This window comes from Apium graveolens, chromosome 10, assembly GCF_009905375.1.
Source record: "Apium graveolens cultivar Ventura chromosome 10, ASM990537v1, whole genome shotgun sequence".
NCBI classification, from domain to species: Eukaryota; Viridiplantae; Streptophyta; class Magnoliopsida; order Apiales; family Apiaceae; genus Apium; species Apium graveolens.
In genome coordinates, this window is record NC_133656.1 from 99,446,808 (window position 1) to 99,453,780 (window position 6,973).

Sequence of the window (6,973 nt, forward strand, 5' to 3'; positions counted from 1 at the left end):
ATCAACAAGGCAACCCGACGGATGATCATGTACCCGACGGATGATCCATTCAAACATCTGTTGACAGTGACAAGACAGTCACATGCGTCGAGTGTTTGCAAAAGGAATGTGGCAGCCTATTCAACTGGGTTTTTGAGAACAAAGAAGTGAAGTAATTTACGGATGAGCGGAAGCGTGATATAACAATTATTCCGTAAAAACCATGTATCGCACATATAGAAAAATGTATAAAACCAAAAAACGGAGGAATCGTAACCATACCTTGAAAATAGAAGCTTTATAATATGGTTGCTAGAAGTTGCTCCTCAGTGTGTGAAGCACTCTACTGGTATCCACCAAGAATGATCCTCTTCGATGAAGCTTTTTATAAAACCAAGATTTTATAAAAATGGAGTTTTGGGAGAGAGAGAGAGAGAGAGAGAGAGAGGAAGAAGATGGAGGCTAGCTCTTCTTAGGGTTTTCACAAAACCAAGTGTATATTTAGAATGAGCCATCTCATTCTATTTATAGGGCGCTCCTAGGGTTTTCATAATATATCAATATATATATATTAGCCCCCACATTTTATCTTAATAAAATGCTTTAATAATAATTAAAACTATTTAAATCATTATTTCTTTTTCTAAACTATTTAGAAAATGATTCTCTCTCTCATTATTTCATCAAAGAAAATATTCTTTTATGGTGTGACCCTGTAGGTTCAATATTATGCTGGTAGTAGAAATAAATAATAATAAACTTTTATTAATTATTTATATGAATACTAAAATTCACTAAATATAATTAACTGATTAATTATATTTATTTTACATCGTGAGTGATGCTTCTCAACATATCGCGACTATCCGGATAATATGAATTCACTGCTTAGAATACCAAGAACCTGTCAGTGACTAGTTACCGTACAATGAATTCATTCTACCCTTACAATATCCCGATTAAATACAAGGCATGGATCTCATGTCAGGCCTATCAAATTTAATCATATGATTTCTTATTCATAATGCAAAGTTCATATTAATGCAAATTAGAAACTCCTTTCTAATTTCATACACTCTGGCCAGAGATTCCAGAACTCACATAATAAGAATAACATAGGATATTCTCTTCCTATACTGGAAGGGGTAGATCCTCTATTGACGTTAACTATCTCTATACACAAATCTCTATGCCCATAATAGACCTAATGGATGTCCTTGAGACCAAGGACTAAACAAAAGCACAGTTCATTATATACAAGATAACTTTAACGATCTCAAGTCTAAGGACACTTTTACAACTATCACTTAGTGAATAACTATTGACATATGAGTAATCTCCATTAGTTGTTCAACTTATCGAGTCATGTTCAGTGAACTTATTCCCTAATAAGCACCTACATACTAGCTATAGTGTCACCACACAAATGCCTATGAGAACAGACATCCTCCTGAAGGGAGCAAGCATAGTATGTACCAATCTTTGTGGATCCACTAACATCTGATTAGTTATCCTATGATCAGGAACTGTTTAAGTCTAGAGTTATCATCTTCTAGATCTCACTATTATTATCTCATTATAATTCTAGAAGCTTTACTCTAAACTATGGAGCATCTTATTTAAAACACTTTAAATAGATAAAGCCCATAATAAAACTAAAACAAGTCTTTTATTAATTTCAATGAAATAACATAGGAATACAAGTGAGTTCTTCCTAACTCATCATACATGATTATATTTAGGATAAACACTTTCAATCTCCCACTTGAACTAAAGCCAATCACCCTGGTATCTAATACCCATCTTCTCTTTATGACGATCAAAGTGAATCTGAGACAATAACTTTATGAGTGGGTCTGCTACGTTGTTATGTGTGTCAACTCTCTCAATCTTGACATCTCCTCTTTTAGTGATTTCCCTAATCAAATGAAAGCATCGCAAAACATGTTTAGAATTTTTATGAGACCTAGGTTCCTTGGCTTGTGCTATTGCTGCGTTGTTATCACAATACAACACAATAGGCTCCTCAATGCTAGGAACAACTCCCAACTCAGAAACAAATTTCCTCATCCAAGCGGCTTCTTTTGTAGCCTCACTTGCAGCTATATATTCTGCTTCTGTTGTGGAGTCATCCGTTGTAGACTGTTTGGAACTCTTCCAACTAATCGCACCACCATTCAGAGTAAACACGTACCCTGACATGGATTTGCTATCATCACTTTCTGATTAAAAACTAGAGTTAGTATAACCCTCTATTTTCAACTCAGATCTACCACCAAAAACAAGAAAAATATCCTTAGTCCTTCGTAAGTACTTATGGATGTTCTTCACTGCTTTCCAGTGGTCTTCACCTGGATAGGACTGATATCTGCTCGTCACACTAATTGAATAAGCAATATCAGGCCTAGTACATAACATCGCGTACATGATAGATCCTATTGCTAAAGCATAAGGAATCTTACTCATATGCTCTCTTTCCTCAGGTGTCTTAGGAGATGTCTTTTCGGAAAGGGATACTCCATGGCTCATCGGTATGAGACCTCTTTTGGAGATTTCCATGCTAAACCTTTTAAGCACTTTCTGGATATATGTACCATGGGTAAGACCTATCATTCTTCTAGATCTATCTCTATAGATCTTCATACCGAGAATGTAGGATGCTTCTCCCAAGTCCTTCATAGTGAAGTTCTTCGATAGCTACACTTTGACTGATTGCAGCATCGGTATATCATTTCCTATAAGAAGTATGTCATCCATATACAATACAAGAAATGTTACTGCGCTCCCACTAACCTTCTTGTAGACACATGTTTCATCTATGTTTTTGATAAAACCAAACTCTTTGATTGTCTCATTAAAACGGATTTTCCATCTACGAGAAGCTTGCTTTAAACCATATATGGTTCGTAGAAGCTTACACACTAGGTGTTCATTTCCTTTGGAAAGAAAACCCTCTGGCGGTGTCATATATACTTCCTCTTCAAGTTTCCCATTGAGGAAGGCTGTTTTCACGTCCATTTGCCAGATCTCATAGTCGTAGTAAGCAGTAATCGCAAGCAAAATCCGAATTGATTTTGACAGGGCTACAGGTGAAAAAGTTTCATCAAAGTCAATCCCTTGCCTTTGTCTGAATCCTTTTACCACGAGCCTGGCCTTATAGGTCTCCACCTGGCCATCTGCTCCAATCTTTCTCTTGTATACCCATTTGCACTCAATAGGCTTCACACCCTCAGGTGCTTCAACCAAAGTCCATACTTGGTTGGTATACATAGATTCCATTTCAGATTTCATGGCACTTTGCCATTTCTCTAAGTCCACACTACTCATAGCCTCATTATAGGTCATAGGGTCGTCATCATCAATGATTGACAACTCATTGTCATTCTCAATGACAAGGCCATAATACCTCTCAGGTTGGCGAGACACTCTCCCTGACCTACGAATGGGCTGTTCCACAGAAGGTTGTTCAGTCTGAACAGATGTTTCCATTTGAACCGTAGTAGTTTGTGCTTCTTGAACTTCATCAAGTTCAATTTTGCTCCTACTATTTCGTTCAAGGATAAACTGCTTTTCCAAGAAGGTAGCATGTCTGGAGACAAACACCCTATGATCGGTGTAAAAGTAATACCCTAAAGTCTCTTTAAGATATCCCATAAAACTACATTTTACGGATAGAGATTCCAGCTTATCAGGGTCAACTTTCTTGACATAAGCTGGACATCCCCAAATCTTAACGTGTTTAAGACTTGGTTTCCTTTCTTTCCATATCTCATATGGAGTTTGAGGAACAGATTTGGAAGGCACCTTATTCAGTAAATATGCTGAGGTTTCCAATGCATAACCCCACAGGAATACTGGAAGATCCGCATAGCTCATCATGGACCGAACCATGTCTAACAAAGTTCGATTTCTCGTTTCAGATACCCTATTCAACTGTGGAGTATATAGAGGAGTCCACTGGGAGACTTTACCATTTTCTTTGAGATAATCTAGAAACTCTCCATTCAAGTATTCACCACCTCGATCTGATCGAAGAGTTATAATACTATGTTTGGTTTGTTTCTCCACTTCATGCTTATATTCTTTGAACTTTTCAAAGGCTTCAGACTTGTGTTTCATCAAATACATATATCCGAATCTAGATCGATCATCTATGAAAGTAATGAAGTATGAAAATCCACCCATGGCTTGCGTAGACATTGGTCCACATACATCTGTGTGTACCAATCGTAGCAAATCTGCAGCCCTCTCTCCATGTCCACTAAATGGATGTAGGATATGATTCAAAATCAAAGGGGTCAAGTAACCCTTCCTTATGCAATGTACGTAGTCTATTTTCACTAATATGACCAAGTCTGCAGTGCCACAAAAAGGTGAGATTTTCATCATCCTTTTTCTTTTATTAGTATGTTCAATTTGTAGTAAATTATACTCTACGTCACATACATACAAACCATTATTTAAAATACCACTTCCATAAAGAACGTTATCTCTAAGAATTGAACATTTATTATTCTTAATAACAAATGAAAATACAGCCAAGTCTAACATGGGAATAGAAATAATATTCCTCAAAATCGAGGGAACAAAATAACAATTATTTAAAACAATAGTCCTGCCCGTAGGCATATGCATATGAAATGATCCTACAGCTTCAGCAGCAACTCTTGCTCCATTTCCCATCCGTAGAATCACCTCCTCTTCCTCAAGAGTCCTACTTCTCCTTAGTCCCTGCAATGAATTGCAAATGTTAGAACCACAGGCGGTATCTAATACCCAAGTAGAAATTTGATTTAATGAAATATTCACTTCAATCATGAACATACCTAAAACAGAAGCGGTAGTCTCACTACCCTTCTTCTTCTTAAATTCTGCAAGGTAAACCTTGCAGTTCCTTTTCTAGTGCCCCACCTTGTTACAGTGGAAGCAAATAGCTTTGCTCTTGGGGTCTTCAGCTTTTGGTGGAATCGGCTTTTTCTCACCTACTTTCTTCTTCTTGGAAGGGTTCTTCTTCCTTTTCTTAGGATTGGAACCTTCACCAATTAGAAGAAAAGAGCTCTTCTTAGAGGGAAAATTCGATTCCGCATTCTTCAACATGTTGTGAGTTCAGCCAGGCTGACATCCAGCTTATTCATGTAAAAGTTCACAACAAATTGTGAAAATGAACCCGGAAGTGATTGCAAGACCAAGTCTTGGCTCAGCTCCCTATCCATGGCAAAACCAAGATGTCCAAGACGTTCAATCAAATTGATCATATTATGTACATGGTCATTCACAGATGATCCCTCAGACATCCTACAATCGAACAGCTCCTTCGATATCTCATATCGAGTTGTCCTCCCTGCCACATCATACAACTCTTGTAGATGCATAAGGATAGTATGAGCATCCATATGCTCATGCTGCTTCTGTAGCTCAATGTTCATGGAAGCTAGCATGATACATTGAGCAACATTTACATCATCTATCCACTTACGATACACAACATGTTCATCATTATGTGCATCGTTAGCAGGTTCAGTAGGCTTAGGTGAGTCAAGCACATATTCCAGCTTCTCAACCCTGAGAACAATTCTCAAGTTTCGAAGCCAGTCAGCAAAATTAGGACTAGTCAACTTGTGAGCATCTAGTATGCTCTGGAGTGATAGTGCAAAAGACATAATGTATATAGTAAATCTGTAAATGATGAACACATAACAACACCTAGAAAATATTCAATTTCATTTCAAAACACTATATGAATCGGGTCTTTATTCATAAGTGGCTCCCACTAGTTTATTTAATTTATACAACCCCCTAAGTGAAAAATTAAGCATTGATAATGCTAGTGGGAATAGGGATCCTACATTCCATCACACAACCTTGGCTGTAGCACGAAACGTCATGTGATGTTCAATAGGCAGACAACTCTTGTCAATTACATCTTATGTTATTCCCTAATAAAACTTTAGCCTCTTGAATAATTGAGTCACGGCTGTAGCACGACAGACTCAATATTCTAAGTCAAGTCTAACCCAACATTTCGTACAATTGAATCAGTCTCTAACGGCCCACGGCTGTAGCACGTATCGACCTTTAGATTCTAATTCAATGTACACATTTCTATGTAATAGAAAAGTATTTCTTATTTCGAAATCAAAGCCCTCAGCTGTAGCACGAAACGACAATGATTTAAAAATAAGAACTACTTTCTACCATGTTCGAAGGCTATGACCGACACAAACTCGTTGTGTCATTGGCCAATTACTACTTGATATTATTTAATTTTAGAAGGATTATATTATGTTACAATCATAATCATATTATAAAGAGATTCTTCCTTTTAAATTAAATATTTCAAATCAATAATCGATAATCAGATGATTCGCAAATCGGGGGGAGCATTGTCAAGAGGCGTCACTTAATACCCCTTTCTTACAGATCGAAATCTGCTTTTGACAGAATCATCCTTTCTCTCAATATTGAAAATTCATATTTAGTTACGTGTTTCATAAACACAAGAATCTCATGATTGTATTCATAATAATATTGTTAAGGCAAGAAACGATTCCTATTATAGATTTTCTAGAGCACGCCTTATTTTGATTTAAGTTCACCTAAATCTATCATCGCATGGTAAACATAGGCATATATCTCATATATAAAAATAAATAAACAAGTAAGCATGCAAGTAATATCATGTCACACATTGATATAATGATGTATGGATTTATTATAGCATTTAAAAGCAATTAAAACAATTAAAACATGCTTTAAAACACTTCCGGGAATATAAACAGTTCAAAACTATTATATAAAAATATTTGAAACTGTTGTTGCCTTTATTACCCAAAACAAAAACCGCCGAATTCATTTATTGTAGTATTAATAATAACTATTATTATTATCATTATTGGCCCCTTTTGTAACTGTTATTGCATTTATGTTCCAAAACAAAAACTGACGAATTCATTTATTGTAGTATTAATAATAACTATTATTATCGGCATTACAA